Source organism: Anomalospiza imberbis, chromosome 7, assembly GCF_031753505.1.
Source record: "Anomalospiza imberbis isolate Cuckoo-Finch-1a 21T00152 chromosome 7, ASM3175350v1, whole genome shotgun sequence".
NCBI classification, from domain to species: domain Eukaryota; kingdom Metazoa; phylum Chordata; class Aves; order Passeriformes; family Viduidae; genus Anomalospiza; species Anomalospiza imberbis.
The window spans coordinates 11,540,193-11,559,889 of NC_089687.1; the positions used below are offsets into that span (position 1 = coordinate 11,540,193).

The 19,697-nt window shown below is 44.3% G+C and overlaps 1 protein-coding gene across 6 annotated transcripts in view; it reads left to right on the plus strand.

Annotated features, from left to right (window-relative positions):
* Positions 1-19,697, plus strand: part of LOC137476924 (uncharacterized) — a 57,646-nt gene that overhangs the window by 1,943 nt on the left and 36,006 nt on the right. The gene's annotated exons all lie outside the window — the stretch shown is intronic.

A 19,697-nucleotide genomic window follows, 5' to 3' on the forward strand; every position in this document is an offset into this window, starting at 1 on the left:
AAAGTGATGCACCTTTAGTGCCATATTGTTGAGAATAATGGTTTCTGAGTAACACAAGTCTCTCCTATTTGGTTTGTAGTGAGGTAGAACCCAAGAGCTCTATCCTGAACAAGGATGCGTTAGGCAAGGCATTGTGCATCCAGACAGCAAAGCATACAGAGAACTGATGAGCCAGGTACAGAAAGCCTGGGTCTCTGCTGTGGTTTCTTTGGTAGCCTCCCTCAAAAAAAAGACATGGTCTCTCCTCAGTAAGGCTCTTTGAAGGGTATATTGCCAAAAGCAAAATAAGTGATGGCAACTGCAAAGACTCCTGATCCTAGCCTGGTTTTTGAGTCTGTCCACTTGCTTTCATGGGCCAGACAGAAGATGGACTGTGTTTGAGATCTGGCTCACATCCTTAGGCATTGCTTATATTGATCTCCTTTAAGGCCTTTAACTGGAGAACCCCAGCTGCAGTCTCACATTTAAGGCTTTCCTCTGTAGAGCACTGTACAAGATAACATCGGTAGCCTCAAAGCATTTATGAAGTTTTAAGCTCCTTAAGCTTCATCTGTGTAAGTTAAGCCTACTGCAGACCAGGTGATGATGTACAGCTCCCAGCAGTCACAGAGGAAAGGGAAAGGAATGCTTTTATGGATTTTCTGAGTTATCCACTGCGAGCTTGCTGAGTCTGATTTAGTCTAACAAGATAGTCTGGAAATCCTGATTTCTTAATATTTAAATTTATAGGAGATCAAGTTGCACTTCAAATACAGCTCCCCCAACTAAACAATTACCACCCAACCTCAAACACCTCAGTGATGCAGGTGCAAGAAGCATTGCTGATTGATGGCACGCAAGATACAGCATCACAGTTGGTTTCCTTTCCAGTGTTTCAGAGGACAGTTCTTTTAGAGGAGAGACAGCAAGCATAGCTCCAGGGCCTCCATGGCTGGGCATCAGCCAATTACTGTCATATCAGATTAGCTCTATGGCACATCAGCACACATTTATGTTAATACAGATGCAACATGACTGTTCCATAGTATTGATGGAATTATTGTGTTTACAGCCCTATAACATGACTAATTGAAAAGGAGGTTCTGATTAGAAAATCATGGACTTCTGAGGTGATTTCTTCTGCAGCTTTTGAATGGGTCAGTTTGGAACTAAGAAATTAACTACTAGAGGACATAACCTAGTTTTTATTTTCCATTGATGCAGTTACTCTTTTGGCAGGCTCTTGGGGGAAAAAAAATCCTATATCATAAAAGAAACAGGAAGATCTTAACGGGTTTTTTCCACCTTGCCAAGATCCTGTTGCAGTATAACCTGTGCTGCTGTAGCTGCTTCTTGGCCTACAACAAAAGATCAAATCTGCCTGTGCCCTGCAGGAGTGTAGCCCTTGGAACCAGCCTGGAGATTTCCTGAGCTGCCACTGCAGTGAGCACATTCTCTGTGTCCAGAGCAGCTTGGCAGCAGCAGTCGTGGGTGTTAGTGAGATGAGAAGGCATCACATGCAGCACTCCAGAGCCAGATTGGAAAGCTTGATGAGTTTCCTGCTCCCATGTCACCTGCCGACATTCAAAGGATGTACCCGTTTGTCTCTGGGAATAAACTGGGCACCTCTGGCCAACATCTCCACAAGTTTTGCAGTCCCTACTTCATAATTAGCCCAGTCTCAGCTTCCATCTGTTTTTCAGTTTGCAGTGGCCCTCACAGCTGGTTCCTGGCAGCCATTATCACCTTCCAGCACAGGAACAGCTTTAGCTTTGATTCTTGGGAGGATGGACAGGGCTGGCAGAATCAGTGAGATAAGGAAAATAACAAAGAGGTAGAAAACAGGTACATGGGCACAGAGAGGGAAGGTAGACTGACAATGTGTATGACAATGAGGGCAAAATGAAGTGACAGGTGGGAGGCACTGCAAATCCTGAGTCTTTGTGGGAGTCACAGACGAGGTGGGATGTGGAGGGAGTTGGCTTGTAGGAGCAGGATGACAGATCTCTGCTGCCAGAGACAGATTGCATTACAGCTGCCAGCCCACTGCCCAGGCTTCAGAATGTTCAGGCAGCCCGAGCCACTGCACAGGGCTGTGCAGCATTTGTTATTTTCCAGGCATCCTCCTGTAAGTTACAGCAACAAAGGGTGAGTATCTCCGGGAACTGTGCGGAGGTCAGTAACCTTGTCCGCAGTGTCATCCCTGCTAGGGAAGGGCCCTGGGAAAACCGGTGGCACCACAGCAGGCACCAGCATCTGTTACATGAGAAGGAGTGATTTGCTGCTCAAGGACAGAAAGGACAGTGGAAAGTCTGTGATTTCAGGAATTAGTTATGAAAAACTGGGATCCTTGGGCTGAGGTAATAAGAATAGCTGGAGAATTAGGCAATTCCCATATTCATGAGCTGACTGCAGTCCCTTTGCCAAGGCTGTATTAAATACACCAAGGGGCAGAGGAGTTTTCTGGCTTTGCTAACAGCTGCTTCAAGGTGAAGCTCAAGGAGAAAAAAAAATCTCCACTGTCTGTTGATATTCACTTTGCCGTGTAACATCTCAGAGCCCTTTGCGGACCTTTTGGAACCTGTGTTTATCTTCACATTCTAGAAATAACATGTTTGGGAGCTCAGTGGTACCTGTCCTAAGGATTTCTTTCCAGAAAGGGACTAAAGGTTCTAAAGCTTTTGAAAGAAACCCTGTCCTAGATGGGAAGTCAAGGAGCAGCAGTAAATTTTTTCTTATAAAGAAAAAAATTTGTGGTTTTAGCTAGAGAGAGTGTCTACGCCCTTGCCTTTTCTGCTGTTGAAATGCTTAAAGATACGTGTAAGCAAAAATCCATTTTTCCTTTGGGATGTGAAGCTTCAGCAGATGGTGGTGGGAGTTTGCAGGCTCGGTTCTTTGTCAGTGCTTGCAGAAGCAGCCTGACACTGCACTAGCTGTAGATGCAAGGCTAGAGCTGCTCCAGTCAGACACTGTGTGGCCCATCTTGTGGCTTCCCTGGCGTCTGGGAGCAGGGCTGGCAGTCTCCTGTCAAAAGTAATTTGTTTACCACACAGCAATCCTACTGTTTCTGTAGGCATGTTTAGGAAGCCAGTTAGCAACTGAAAGATGACAGTGGCTTTAACCACAATCAAGTGATTCACAAGACTCAGAGTACATACAGCTGAACTTTTCATGCAAGGTTCTTCCCTGAGGAAAAAGGGAATTAAAGACCCTCAGACACTGAGCAGAGACAGCTTCATTCAGACCTAGCACAGAAGTGATACGCATTAATTTCTAGTGTCACAGCCTGTTGAAGCTGTTGTGTCAGATTTATTTGCTGGCTTCCTAGCTTGTTGAAAGGACAACTTCCCTACCATTCCCTCTATTCAAGCCCTTGCTTATCTTAAGGATCATTACATCTCAAGCATCTTTCTCAATAAGCACATCTTGCAGAGAGGTCTAGAGACAGAGCAGTGGGTCGGAGTCTGGCTGGAGTGGAATTAGCATTAGCCATGGCTGGTACTGGTACCCCTTGATACCAACAGGGTATCAGTGCCTGGAGATACCAATCAGTTCTGTGCTGAAATACTGCTGTTGTTTGTGGTGGTGTGGCTGATCCTTCCAGCCTGCTTCTAGGAGTAGACAGAAGTAACCCCTTCCAAGAGGAGGTCTGTCTTGGAAGAGCCTTTCCAAGAAAGTGGCTTGTAAGAGCTGGGGAGGTAACTGCTTCTCAAAAAGGATCAATAGAGTTTCACTGATAATCTGTGCTGTGGTAGTTTAACCTGAAAAAAACCCCTCAGGCCTGAACTGAGACCTCTCAGTTACAAGCAGATAAGAGCACTCCCTCAGGAGTCCTGGTTTGCGGTGCTTAACTGTTTTGCACTGATGTGCCCCATTTTTTACCACAGCTGTTGCAACAACTCTGTTCTCTGTGGACAGTCAGGGCTCAGGTTTCCACAACACAAGATAACCTGTCAGTAAGCCCCAGTGTGGCACTTCTCCTCCTATTTAAGGGCTAGATACAGCTTTGGAAATTGGTGCTTTATGTTTGCAGAAGCCATACCTGCAGTGGGGAGACCACATACACAGTACTTCAACTTCCCTAAAAACTCAGTATTACTGAAAACAAGCATCAGCCAAAGTCACAGGAGAAAAAAGGAAAGAAAAAGAAAATCAGTTTTTGAAAGAGGAATGGGTAGGCCATGGACTCCTTTGTACTGATAAGCCGCCTCTGAGCTGATCAGCTGTTTAAGATCAAGGTGCATAGCTTGCTTGTTTGATCTGCCACTGGCGTTTTGGAACACCTTCCAGCACGTACAGGAGGAGCCAATGTCTCATTCCTGGCTCTGAGAACCAGGTCTGCTAACTCAACAGCCAGTCCTGTCTCTCAGTGAGGATCTTCTGCCCTTTATTCTGGGTTCTGTTCTTACCTGGGTACCACAGAGCCATGTTCCCAAGGGTGGCAGTCATTGCTTGTTTACACAGTGTTGCAATATTTCTGGTCACATGCAGACAGTGGAGCAGTAACTCTGCAACACTTTTTATTCTGGCTCTCAGCACACTCCTCAGGCTATTCTTCATTACAGCAGTAGGATGAAATAAATCCATAAAACAAAGCTAACCCAGCCAGAAGCAGCTGCAGGTACTAGCATAGCCCACAACCACATCAGCAATCCTGTTCATACTTACAGCAGTGCAGCATGCATTAATGCATACCTGAGATATTTTTTTTTTCATTTAGGATAGCTTTTGACCTCCCAAGGAAGAAGATCCCTACTCACCCTGGCCTGAACAGAGGGATGAGAGTCAGAAACTTTATTTTCTCTTTGCCTAAAAGCTATTCTTCTACCTGTATCTCACCTCCTATAAAGACCATTAGAGCACAGTCTCTTCTGAGTGAAGTGTAATACTCAGATCAAAACTCCAGTTGTACCTCAAGCTAACACTACCTTAACGAGCAATCCCTTTGAAGAATATATAAATGTCATACAAATAAACTCAAAGTTGTTGTAATAGAAAAGGCAGGTGAGATTTATATATCTGGAGAGAAGGTCTGCTATTTTCAGATGGAAATTAGAAAAATGAGGGAGGTTGACCACTAGATAGGTACTTATTGGGGGCAGATTTCTGTTTGCTTTCCTTTCTGGATTGTTTTGAAAGATGCGAGCGCCTGTTTTTGGTGAAATGTTGAAGCACATTCTGTGATAATACAGCTGTGACTTTTAAGGCGCTGAAGACTTTTAAGAATGGGGCTTTTGTGCTTGTCATTGGTGAATCTGAACATATTACAGATGTGGATATGTGTTAATAAAGTGATTGAACTTCTGAAAGGCATACTGAGGTAAGGCCAGGTCAAGTGAGACCTCCACTTTTCCAGATAGTGAACAAGATCATGGTATATCTGGAAATACAACTCAGTCCATGGCTCCACCTGCAGGACCATAGTACACCAATTTGTAAAACAGCATTAACAATCCACTTTGGATTATCTCTGTAGATTACCATAATTATTATATGGTAAACATGCCCATGTGGAAGAGCCCTCAGCAGCACTGTATGTGCAGACTGGTGTTTGCCACACATGGTATTTATTAGCTGCATCATCCTGCTGCCATTGGCATAGCTTCCATAGGTGGAAGCCACACACAGAGTGGGGTGACAGAAGATAAGAGGTTCATAAACGTGAAAGCCGGACAAGCACGCTGAGATGAAATCTTTTGCTACACACCATCTATAGGACTTCCCCAGACTGATTTGTTCCATCCAGTGCCTCTCTCTTTTAATGGCAGTTCCAGCTCCTAAGCCCCATGAACCAAACTGCATTTGCAGCCCCATGCCACTGGCTGTCACCATCAGTTGCCTCTCTGGGTGCCAGTGTGGTGGCTGCACTGCTGCTTCACGCTGCAGTGCTGGGTAGTTGGACACAATGCTGTGTGCATTGATGAGGAATGTTCTTCCTGTGCTTCACACATCTTCTTCCACTCAATGGAAGGAGGTGTGTGACTGAGTCCTTGGCTGTGGGGCAGTAGGCCTCGCACAGAGTCAAGGTATCAAAGTCTGGGCAGTGAATGCTGTTTCAGGTTGAATTCCTGCCTTATAGCACAGCTCCAGCTCACAATTAACTCAGGACTGGAGCAGAGCTGTAATGGGAGTGCAAGTGGCTGTGGCTTTGGGGAAGGTGATATTCCTCTTTCGGCTTCTTCATCAGGGATGTGTGTGGGTCAAAGGATAAAGAGTTTATAGGAAAGCACAGAAAGATGTGTTGAGAGTCTTATCAGGCAACAGGATAGCAGAAGGTGGCGGGAAAAGACATTTCTTTAGCACCTAAGAGAGTGTGTAGCGCAAGCAGCTGAGCTTAGGCGCGGGGCGGAGAGAGGGGTGCAAAGGCAGCAGGATAATGCAGGGGTAGCAAGGAACAGGCAGGATGCGGTGACAGCCACCGTTGATGAATGGAAGTTGTGTATTGGCTTGTGTATTGGAGTGGGAGCCCCACGTACAAATACCTGGAGCTTTTTAAAGTCAGTACATCAGGCACCAAAGCAGCAGGTGTGCAGCATGACTCCACACGAGGAAGAACAAGCAGCAAAATTCCTGGCTCCTAAAGGGGTTGTGCTCTTAGTCTGTCCTATCCACTCTGCCCATTTTGCCATTCCTGCTGCTGTTGGAAATACATAGCATCTGGAAAAAGCAGTGCCCTTGTACAGTGCCTTTGGCTTCAGGAGAGCTCCTACAGCGTTGAATTCGCCCCATAGATTTTAATTACTTTCCACTGTGATAGTAATGAGAGCCAGTGGAATTGTACTAATTTTATTTCCTTTTAATTTGTTATGATGCTCTGGATGCAGATTAACTTTCCCAGCTCGATACATATTATTGATTCTTCCTGCCTCATCTTGCAGTAAATGGCTTGAAGAAGAGTGGGTTGATTTCACTGTAGCTTCTCCTGGTAGCTCTGTACCCCATGCAGTGTCCTCCTTATGCTGGCAGTAGCCAAAATCATATATCCTTATTTGCTTCCAAGCAGGTTGTTTACATCCATGCAAATGAGGGTAAACACGAGCCTGAAGTACTGCTTCTCTGTATGCAATAGTCTGTGTCTCCCAGCTGCCTTTCTGTTTGATGTACTGACTGTGAGGACAGATGAGTGGTCATTCGGTGCAAGTGAGCCTACTCCTAGGCCCAGCTCACAACTGTCTTGCAAGAAGAGGAGAGCTGCAGTTAGAGGTGTCTCCTCCAAGCACACAGCTGCCCAGGAAGCCTTTGGCAGTGGCCAGCCTTCTGTCCCCATGCCCACATCCCTGCTGAGCATGACTGATGGCCATAAGGTAGTTGTGGAGGTGTGGAGCAGCAGGAAGATGCTTATCCTCATAGCCTTCCTCCCAGTGAGGAAACCTGACAGTAAAGCTGCTTGGTGGGACTACACCCTACTGAGGAATCCTCCTCCACTTCATTTGGAAAAAGACCCAGCATGCCTTGATGCAGAGTATTTAATGTCTTTTTTCCTCTACTCTTACGTCACTGAAGTTATAATGGGGATGAGAAATTGAGCCTCTGTTCTCTTAATACAGAACCCTAGCAGAGGTTGACATCAGGAGGCTGAGACAGTGTCTTGCTGCTTGTAACAGGGATGACTACGAGATGATCTGCAATCTCATTAGCAGGAATTTGCTCCACAGGCTCAGTGATACCCCTGGCTCAGAGGAGCCAGGCTGGGAGTGCCAGTGCACTGGTGCAAGTGCATGACCAGCCGCAGCCAGGAACCACCTGCTGTCTGCACCACACAACCTGCTGCAGCTCCACACAACCTGCTGCTCTCAGCTCTGGTGGTTTTCTGGGCCTGGCTGAAGACCTGGTGCTCCACCTAATTGAGTCAGCTCACAGGGCAGTGCAGTGCTTGGAAGCAGTAGGAGTGTCTTCTGTCCCCTATGGTGTTGCTATCCTACCTCATCTTGGATGGGAGAGATTCAAAGAAGAAAGGCAGAAATTGAACTCAGCAGTCCTGCATCCCTCCACATGCCAGCCTATTGGCACAGACTGCAGCAGGAAGCCTGGTGTTCCAAGGCTCATCTTAAAAAGCTTTCTTATCCTCAGCCACACTCAAAACACTACTTTGTGGTATTCTAACTCTGTGTGTCCTTAGAGCATGAGACCTCTGTGCCCCTCAGCAAGTCCAGAGGGACACTGACTGCATTGCCTGAGTGTCACATCACCAATCAGAGGCCATTGGGGTATCCAAATGCAGTCGTTTCACTGCCAGTGAGTAGCTCAGCAGCTCAGTGATTATAGCCTAGTTGCTGATGATGGTTATCAGTGCCTTGGAGCCATTCCTTGGAGAAGAAACTGAACCTAGGCCAGAGTAGCTTTGCCTGAAATTAAAGTCTGAACAGTCCCTTCAAATGTGAAATGTTACTTGCTTCTCTTGCAAAATAATCCACCAGTTCTGTGAACTCTAATGCACAGGAACATGTGCACTGACCCTGCAGCACTGGGCAAGACAAAGCAGTGAAGAGGTAAGTATCAGTTGGTTGTGTTGCACAGCTGACTTCAGGACTTAGAAGCCTATAGCCAATTAAAACAGCCAGCCATTTTACATCAAACAGTTGAGTCTGGTCTTAACCTAGTGTGTGTCAACATGGCTGTTGTAGCTGCAAAGGAAGCCACAAATTTATCTCAGTGGATTTGCCCTTGCACCCTTTCTCTCCATCTTGCAGAAGATGCACTTCCAAACTTTTCTGTGTGTAATTTGTCCATAGAAGCATGGTGACAACAATCTTCTGTTTTCCTTGATCTCCAAAGATATTCTGTGCACCTACCTGCCAACATCCTGCTCACGTGGGCCGCTGAACTGTGAGGAACTTCTTCACCAGCTTCATGGAAGATACTGGGCAAAATATTTGGAAAATGCATTATAGTAGGTCAGGAAATAGCATTCAGCAGAAAAACTGAGGTGAATTGGGGCACAGTGAAAGTCAGATACAGAGGATTAGATCCCAAACCTCATCATCCTGGAGAGTTTGGGGCAGAATCCTGCAGACCCTCAGCCATGGGCACCCATCATGCATTAGCCCAGCAGTGTCACTATGTCCTTGTACCTGGCAGCACTTCCCCAGGATATTTTGCATTCATTTATGAGGAGTAAAAGCTTTGGGGCCTAGTGATTCACCAGAGATGGTGCTTATGCTGCCTTAGGCAGAGCAGTACAAATACAGGTTTTTGGCTTAGTTCCACCATATCCTTAGAGAAAATTTAAAAAAGCATTTAACATTTCTTTTTCTTTTTGCTGTATAGACAAAGCCAGGTTTCACACTTAGCCGGGCCATCAGTGGCACTGAGTGTACCTTCAGCACACCACCACCACCAAGAAAAGAACTGGGAGAAAGGCCCTTTCCCTCACTTGTACCCCAGAGAAACAAATGTGTCTCTTCAGGCAATTTAAAAACACTTTTGCAAGCCCAGCCACTCCAGTGTCCCCAAAATTCTAGCCAACTCAATTTCATCTATTTTATATCTCTTAGGTTAAAAAAAAAAAAAACCAAAACAACAAACAAACTTTAAGAAAAACATCTGAGTTTTCCTACTCTTGATTTATACCATTTGCCTTCCTTTCTGCCTGGAATAAGAAGTAGGTTGTTTGTGCCCTTAACTTTTTTTCACCGTTTAGTCTGGGAAATGAACTCTATCCCAGCTAAAACCAGCTGTATGTTTGAACAGGCTTCAGCTTCCACCCTTCCCCAAAACGGTTTGCATTGAAATGGACTTTTAATATCTTCCTGAAAAAAAAATGGGATTGTGTTGGAACTGGTAAAACTCTTGCTTCCCTACTTCTCTTGCAGTCCCTAGCTCTCAGAATCACTTGAAAGGAAATGGCATTTCCTCCAGTATTTGGGATTTTGTGTTTTTTGTTGTTGGTTTGGGTTTTTTAATAATAAAATCCTTTACTCTCACCTCCCAGTGGGAATTCCCTGAAGTACTCTCACCTGAGTGTACCTTAGGGATGATGCCTTGCTTAGAGAAAATGCTATAAATACCAGCTGGTCTCCTGCAGGAATAAAGCAAAGGAAGCCACATAGCAACTGCTGTTGTCAGGCAGGTCAGAGGGGCACTTTGCTGTGCCTCCTAAACCAGCTCCCAAAGCAATTGTGCCTACTCAGGTGTCCTTTCCAGAAGAGAAAAGATGACTCTTAAAAAAAAAAAAAAAAAAAAAAAAAGGCAAGAAAGAAGGAAATGGAGAAGAAAACAATGTTGAAAGATCAAAAGCAGCTGCAAGGACAGAACCACATACAGAGTTATGTTGGTGGTGGGTAAAAAGAGGCATGTATGGGTCATGGACTGGTCTTCTGAAACCATAGTCCTGTCCTTGCCACTTCAGAGGGGAAGAAACAGTGTCCCTCAGGGCCCATGTCCCTGGGCCATGCCAGCTTGTGCTCAGACAGTGGCTTGGACCTCTTACACCTGGGCACAGGTCTCAGAATTAAGCTAATTTCAAGTAATTACACTTCAGTTTCAGGAAACCTTACCTGACTTTCCTTGGTTCTCAGAGACTGCCAGGAGAGTTCTTACAGATGCTGGAAGGTAGTTTTATTTTGGCCTCTTACAGGGAATGGAGCTGAAACACAGGAATTGGAGTGTCTTGTCTCAGGAGATCAGGGAGCAGACATCAGTCTCATATGTTACCACATTACAGTTTGTTCACAGCATCTCCCACTCTGCAGCTGTGAGAGTTACAGTATTTGCTTCATTCACACACTTCAGGGTGAGAAGTCACAACTTCAGTTTGTGGCTTCTCCAAATGATCTTAACCTATGTCCACAAAAAGCTCAGGAGTGTAAATCAGTGTTGTGTGACCTCCTGCAGAAAGGCTGTTAACAGACAGCAGGGAGAGAAAGTGCTGCCTGCATTTCAAGGCAAGTGCGAGTTGGCTTTAATTTTTAAAACACTTTCACAAGTGATTGATGCAGTAGTATTTTTGGAGAGGAGAGGAAACAGACAGTCTTCTGGCGGTATGTCAGATGTCTCATGATGCCAGTGGTACATCAGAGTACCTTTACCAACATACTTCAGACACTGGCTAAAATCATCTGCTCTGGCTGAAGCAGGAATGGTATCTGGAAGTAAAATCTGGCTTGAGGAAATCAACAAGGCATCACAATCTCTGTATTCATTAGGATCTTAAGTTAAAGGCTGTCTTGTGTCCAGCTATCTTAATGATCTAAAGGTGCTGTACCATCAACACGTCACAAATTTCTAGGTGCCTGGTGGGGGGAAAAGGGCTGTGTGGCCAGTTTCCATCGTCAGGAGCTGGAAAGAGAGAAAGCAATGGACTTCAGGGAGGGTCTATAACTGTGGATAGTGGAGACCTCATACCAGCAGCTGAGAAGCAGGGATATGTTCATTACATCAGTTGGTTTTTCCTCTTTGTTTATTAACTACAGTTCCTCTGACCTCTGCAGGAAGACATGCAGGAAGATGAGTATCAGCCATCTTATTACAGTGCCTTATTTTGCTGTTGCTTTACATGTTTCTCAAAGGTTTTACCATTGGCATCAGTGGAGTTAAAAAGAGCTCTTGGTTCATCAAGTGGGACCAGATTAAGTTAGCAGGATTCTGTTCCAGGGCTTCTGACATGCTTCCAAAACCCAGGCTGGCCACTGCCCAGGCTGTGGGTTATTTGATTCTGCTGGTGCTGACAAAAGCCCTGAGCAGCAGCAGAGATTGCACCTCAAGATCTGTGTACTCAAATAGTAGTGCCTACTTCTTAGTGTACCAGGCTGATTTATTTTCAAGCATAATGATCAGAAAAGCAAGCCAGCACCCTCAGACATCCCTAGCTTGTGGTGAATATTGAAAACTAAACCTGATTCCAGTAAGAATTGTGAAAAATTGAGGCATTATATTCTGCAGAAGTTGATGGCTGAGGCAGAATGTTTCATGCCCTGGCAAATATCAGTGACATTAGCAGGCTGGCTTCCATTTGAGAGACGTGGGTGATTTTCACAGCTGGATGACCTCAGCACCAGGAGCCAGGGCCTCTCACTTCACATGGAGAAAGCCCTTCAATCTTTAACTAGCCAATCTTTGACTTCATCTTATTTAAAGATTTTAGGAACTGTGCAGTGCTAAAGAGGATCTTGCTGAGCTCCTATTACCTCAGCAGCAGCAGCTATGTAATGAATTATTCAAGACTAGCCAGTTCCTTCATCAATTTTAATAAATCAAGTTTTTCACCATGTCCTCAGCAGTGCTGCCAGCTGGGATATGATGAGGTAAGCCCATTATTTCTTGAGGCCTTTTTCATTTGGTCCAGGTTTACATACCTGAGGGCCTTGATAATAACCAAGGGATTAGCAGCAGACAGTGCTAACTTGGGGCAGATCTACATAGAGCAGAAGAGACAACAGAACTCCCCTATCTTTCAGGAGATTACAAAGCTCTGTCTTTGCACAAGGAAGTTGGCTTTGCATCTACAGAAACAGGCTCAGCTGCTACATGCTGACTCCCAGAGCAGAGTGTCACCCTTCAGGCAGATGGCCTGGACACCACAGAAGCTGAGAGGCACTTCCCATCTTTCACATGGACTCACTCTCATGGAATTGTTTCTACATCTCTGATATTTCTCCAGAGCAGGCACACTGTGGTGTTTATGAACCAATCCCATTTAGGAAGCACCTCTGTGGATCAGCCATCAATGTAACACATGCACACATTGCCCCACACAACTATTTATGTAAACACAAGCAGCACCTCTCCTACACTGCAGACATCCCATCCAGGCTGCTGATAAACTTCTTCACAGAGCAGTAGTTCCCACAGCCAACACTGAGCTGAGCTGTTGTAAAGTGTCTTTCCCTGAGCTTCTGCTCAAACTCAACAACAGAAAATGCTTCCTGACACTGAAGTGCTTGTAACACTTTCTGTACATCTCTTGAATAGACAGGAGCACACTTCTCTCTGTTCATTATCAACCTCAAAATTGCTCAGATTTTTGTTTCTCTCCTGGCCACACAGGAACCAATTTCATAATGGAGTCAAAGGCAAAAAGGTGATCTTTGTCCCCTGTAGAATTTTTATTACATTGTACTGCACTGCATAAAGAGGTGAGAAAGGAAGAAATGGGTCTTTTTCTTCTCCTCTGTAAACTGCAGGTCACCCAGGGTAGGGTATTTCTCCATCCCAGGTCTTGCAGAGGATTTAGCAATTGTGGTCCTTATCCCTCCTGGACACAAAACATGTAGTTTTTACTGGAGAGGAGCAGAGCATTCAGCCCAAACCCATTTCTACTGTAGCTGCATCCAGCTCTGACTCTTCCTGTATTCAGAGAATTTACATTGTCATGAGGATGCAATCAGATAGCTGCACTTTGCAGCACGTGCGAGGAAGGCAGAAATCTCCATTGGTGCTTTTATTATCATGTATTTTAGGAGAGGGAAGATGAACTGCTGAGGAGGAGAGAGCCTGGACACAAGCAATGCTAAGAATTAATTGTTTACAGTTCTGATGATAAATTCAGTGCATGGATTAGTCCATGAGTATCTAACCTGCAGCATCTCTGTGGTGCATCTTCTCATGAATGTGCTGCTGGTGAGGCATGCAAGCAAAGCAGTTTATCCACAGTGCTGGCACCAAAGCTCTGTTTGATTGATAGATGAAGGACAGACCTTGCTAAAGGACGGTCACAATTATGAGAGATTTATTGATTTGCTCTTTGGGGATGGACCATAAAAGGATAGGGCCTAATTGTGAGAAGTATGAGGGTGGCTCCTCACAGTGTATTAAATAGCAATAGCCATATATCTGTGTTTCAAGAAGTGGGAAGGATGTTTCCAGATCCTGCAACCATTGCACCTGCTGGCTCTTCAAGTCTGCATCACACAGACATAGAGCTGTTTTCCATGCCTAAGTCATTCCCCCTAATGATCACACCCCTCATTTCATTTTTGGAATTACACTATGCTGTTTTTTGGACCCAAAGTATTTCAGCTCCTTTATACCACCATTAATCCTGAAGCTCTTTAATTCTCCCAACGTCTTTTCCCCCCGATCAGTTTTGTGCAATTCTTAGCTTGTCATTTTTATTTACTACTTTCTACTTTCCCAGTGTTTACACATGTAACATGCTTGTTTTCACTTTCCCAATAAACAAGAATCCTATTTTTTTCAAACCAATATATTTGCTTTCCTCAGCCACAGGACTGTAGGACTGTAGCTATTTGAACATTTAGGGAGAAAAAAAGTTCCCAATTATAATTTGTATTTTTCTACTCAAATTTCCCTTTATTACCTGGCTCAGTTGTTTTCAGCTCTCTGAAGCTGACATTTTAGAGTTGTAATGAGGGGTAATTGGTTTGCATGGGGCTCTGTTTGCACACAGCAAATGCAACTGTGTAGTGATCATTGGTAACTAAGCAACCAGTTATGTTTTATTTCTGTGATCAATTCCTTTCTATCTGTCAAGATTAAGTCTAACACAGCATGTGTCCACAAGGGATACAACAATTTGTGGAGTTAAGAACCCATCATCTAAAAGACTAAGAGCAACAGCAGCACAAGGCCTCTGACTTACTGCTCTGACTGCAGTCTCTTAGAGACATGGAACCTTTTTCTTTCAGTGCATGGGAAAGCTTAATGGTCTTAGAGTCTTCATGGTTTATGTAGAAGAAGTTCATTGGCTGCCACATTTTATTCCTGCAACTCAGGTAGCGACAGCCAACCTATATTTACCCTTTATCTGTTACAGCAAGTTGTTAACATTCAGAGGCTCTCTCTGATAGTCAGAAAGCCAAGTGGGACAGGCTTGAATTGCTTTGCTCCTACATCTTGGAAGGCAACCCAGCAGTGGTCACTGCAGGGGAGCTTCAAAAAATCCTGATTTTCTGCTCACTCATTCCATGGGAACACTTCTTTCTTCTATTTAACTGCGGATTATGCTCATCAATTTCAAGGGCTTGGAAAACTCCTAGTCAGGAAGCAAGTAAGGATGGACGTCTCCAGGAAGGAAGGTGAGGTGGAAGCCAGATAACAGGGCAGGTTGAGACAGGAACCTTGGAAAAGGGGCACAGTCCCACTGCACCTAAACAGGAAGGGGCGAGTGAGTTCCACAATTGGATCTTTTCTCATCCAACAGAGAAACCTATAGTTCCAACACAGCTCTGATGTCACCAAAGAAGTAAAGCCAAGCAGGTCAGAACAAGAACACACAGCATAAGCCAAATAAGGGGCAGGGCAAGGGCTTAAATGCAGTTCCCAGGCCAATGGGTGGCAGGAGCAAGGGTGAAGGTCCCAGATGAGACTGGTCAAAGTAATTGGTGGCAGCTGTACAACACTCCTCAGCCTAAGCTTGGATCTGCTCTGCTACCCAAATTCTGTTCCAGAGGGATCATTAGGAGACATATCATAGAAAATACATCCATTTTAGCTTCATGCAAAAAGAAAACGTGGTCCATCTGGAGCAGTTTGTAACAACTCTTCCACCACTGTCTGTCTACAGCAAATGTTGTATGGTGCTTAGAAAGAAATCTTTAGAAGCTCCATCTCCAGACTCAGTTTGCAACTTATCCTTGTTGCTGCTTGCTGAAAGGAGCCATATGGATTTTGTACTGAACATTGCATAAATGCTAGTATGCAAGTATATTTAGAGGTGGCATATGGGCAGTAGTAAATGGAAGTGAGTGAGGTTTTTGGTTCAGATTACACAGGCAAGTTCAGTGAAGCAGATGCGCCCGTACATTAGTCAGGAAGCTTCATTATCTGGAGTCCCAGGTTCAGATCTTGATTGGGGTTTTTTCTGCACCTGCTTGTGCTGGCTGTTTTTTTCAACAGTACTAATGTTTGCCAGCAGATGTAGAAAACTTGAAGACTTCAGTCATTGTAAGAAAAATCCCACAACATACAGTCTGATCTGGGTTATACTGTAGAGCAGTCAGAGACAGCAACCTTTATTTTTTGAGGTCCTGTAGGTACAAAGGTACATATCAGAGTTATTTGCATCAATTTAGAAAAGTTATGTTGTAGTCTAGTTGCTGACAGAACAGCCTGCTATAGCTAGTAGATGTAGGAGATTGTTTTACTTTTTTTTGAATCCTTGCAGAAAACCAGAAAGTCCTGGGTATGTGGGAATTTGGGCTTCAGTGTCCTCGGTCAGGGAGAGTGGCACGATTCATACTGGCACAGTGTGTCACAGCTCCTGCTGTGCCTGCCCCAGTCGGGGAGCAGGAACTTCTCCTGTGCTCAGACAACAGGTATTTGAGCTGGATCTGAAAGTTCTGCACTGAGACCAATCTGGCATCAGATGAGCTGGTATCTGCATAGTAACTGGCTGTGTTAAACCATCTCCTACTTTTTTATTTTTCAGTGTTTGGGGAATTTACTCATAGAGCCTCAAGCAAAAAAAAAAAAATCCAAGTTGAGCAGAGATGGAAATTTTTCATGAAGCTGCAGATAAGGCATCCCCTTTGATGATAATACCACAATTTTATCTGCTCTGATTAAAAGGTTAATTAGATTTAGACCTCTTATGCACAAAGAAAAAATGACAGCATCCTGACAGATTTTTGCAGCTTGCTCAGAGGTTGTTTTACAGCTAATCCACTCTAGTTACTACAGTCCCCTGTTCTGTCACAGCCTGATGCCTCTTTTTTACAGCCTCACCTGCACATTAAACAGCAGCCGTAAAGCATTTTTTGCCACTGGTAATGCCAGCTGATGTGTCCTTTTTAAAGCCTACTCATTGCATCGCGTGCATTTCTCTTTGCATAGGGAAGTAGTTAACTTTGAATGTCACCCAGCCCTATGGAGGCAAGTGGGAAGATGGATTATGTTGGCAGCAATCCATCCATCTGTTCATCTGCCAACCCTAATGTTTAGTTTTTCAAACTCCCAGTCGTCTTAAATAATGCTGACCTACAGGGTCTGGGGTGGGAAATGTCACATAGCTCATTTAGTCTTCCATTTCTTAAGAGGTAATTAAACTTTCTGAGGTGTTATAGATACATGCAGGAATTGTTGATGGACAGTACTTATGAGGTTGAGATTAAATTCTTTTCTGAGATGCTGTGTTGCATGAGACTCTTACCACAATGTTGGCTGCAGCATCTCCACTGTATCTTCTCAGAGTACTCCTTAAAAAAGGTGTTTACAAAGGATTCCTGCCTGTTTCCCATGAGGGATTAGATGTCTGCATGGACAGTGTTTCCTCTCTTTTGATTGGTATTGTGAAGTTGTATCAATAGTGTGGTTTTGCCTCCTTGCTATGCAGCTTTGGGTAGGTGTGTGTACTTCGTGACAACCACAAAGGCTGAAAACACTGGGCGCTGTGTTATTAAAAAAAAACTGGCTGGTTGCCTCCAACTCTGCCTTGATGTTCTTGGTTTAGTTTTTAGCACTACTTTGGTAAAATAAATGTGCATGCAAGAACTCTCATCAGCTGCTATGATCTGTGTCTTATTTTTTCCCAGCAGTGAAAAAAAAAAAGAGGGTTTACAAGAATGTAGTGACCTTCATTAGGCTCTTGGAATATTTTGCAAAATGGCATAGAAGTAATGATACCTAACTCAGGCTGTAAGAATCCCGAGCTGTTTGGAAACTGCCAGCTTCAGACCCTACTGGCATAAGAAGTGACATGGAGTGTCTTGTGATTCTGGTTCAGGGTGGGTCTTCATCACACTTAATGCTGTCTATATGATGTAGCAAATATTTAAGACCAGCAGCACATGGAGAAGGAATCTGATTCACTATCCTTCTCCCTCACTCTCTTAGGAAGAGCTGCAAAATTGCTGCATTTATTCTTTTCTTCACCATGTTACGTGTGCAGTTGCAAACCTGCACTGCAACTTGCAGCTTGCACAAAGTATCCAGTACATCTGAGCAAATAAAAACATTTTCTTACATCTGGCTTTAAACAAAGGGGCATGTCTTGCCTCCTCTTCCATCACCTTTCACTATAGTGTAGGGTCTGGCAGAAAACCAAAAAGGAAGAGTCCCAAGGCAATGTTGGTAAATTAGAATATATAGATGTGGTTGAGAACATCCCAGGAGTATATGCGCTGGTATTAATCAGTCTTAGAATTTGTTTCTTAATGATGGCTTTAAAACATCTCCAGTAAACCATGACACGACGTGTCTCACATGTGGTGAGAAATCCCATGGATCTGTACTGCCTCCAGTCTGATATCTTCAAATCCTGTTCCTGTGGGGTCACCTGAGTGTTAATGCTGGTGTCAAATACAGCCCAGAGTGATTCTCCCATCTTGAACATATCTGATGTGTTTTTAAGTCTTGATACTGCGGATCTCAGAAACCTTAGGTGACCAGCTGTTTAGGGCAAATCACACTTGGAAAGCTGCCCTGTGGAATGTGTGCTCCTCCCAGCATGCTGGGATTTGTGCCTAAAGACATTTATCCATGCACCTCCAAGTGGAGGAACCCAGAGCTCCAGCCCAGTCCAAATGCCAGTTCTGCTCAGCCCTAAGCTGCTCTGGGCAGTTCACTGCCTGTTGTGTCTCTGCAGTCACAGAATTGTTTGCAGAAAAGTAATAGCTGCAAACACAGCAGAACAGCAGTTCCCCACCGGCAGAGATCCTATTTCAAGAAGCTTTTATGTTCACCTTCTGTCTTCCAGTGTAGTAAAGCAGTTCCTGTCCTTGTCTGTCCCTACTGGTTTGTGGTGATACCTCCTTTCTTCCATCCGTAGCACTCACAGCCCTCCATTGCCTTGCTCTTAGCTGGGGAAAAGGCAGACACTGCAGCTGGCTCCGTGCTCTCCACCCTGGCCAGCAGTAGGTCAAACAGAGCACTTAGATGTGCTAATTGCAAGTCACAACATTTCCTACAGGGAAGACATGGGCTGGAGTTTTCTCCAGCCATCAGTGTTCCTAAAGCCTCTTCTATAGTCAGGTAGGCAAGAGGAGATAGAAAAAGAAATTCCAAGTAATTTCCATAGCTAATTGAAATGGAGGGGAAGGGAAGAGGTGCAAATCCAACTTGAAAGGGCAGCCTTTGCCTTTGATAATCAACTTGGGAAAAATAACTTACTGGAGCATTGAAGAATATGAAACAAAAGTAAATAAATGATGCTGTCAGTCTGATCAAAGGGTTGCTATACAAGGGAGACCCTCTGTCAGTGCTGGTCCAGCCTCCATGTGCTTAGGAACTTTACCCGGTACTGTTCGATGAACAGCTACATGTAATGCAGAGAAAGAAACTGAATTTTCATCTTGGGATCTGTTCCTGGTGTGCTTTCAGACTCTGTAGGACATTAGAACTAGGGATATCAAAAGATGCAAAAGATAGGGGCAGTGTAATTTTGTTTCCAGTTCCTCAGTTCACTGGAGGCAAAGGATCTGAACACACTGACACATCCATTGGATCTGATCTGCACTGGGACATTTACTAGCAAAACTATCCATGTAATGGTATTGCTATAGATAAGGCTCCCCTGTGGATATAATTCTTCTGTAATAACAGATCCAAATGAAAAAAAACTTTCTGGATTAAGAGTGCCTGTCAGGTGATGGAGTGATACATGCCTGGAGTGGTACTAGTGTTAGGAATAAAAGGTTCTATAGTAAATTTTTTTGTACTCCTAGACATAAAACAAAGCAGAAAAGATAAGAGTCTTTGCTAAGACAAAAAGCATAGTCTAAAATTTGCTAATCATACTAAAATCTCACCCAAAACAAGGCATCTTGCAGTTTGTGCACTCCTTGGTGGGCTTAGATAAATAGCATCTGTAGAGAAAGAAGGAG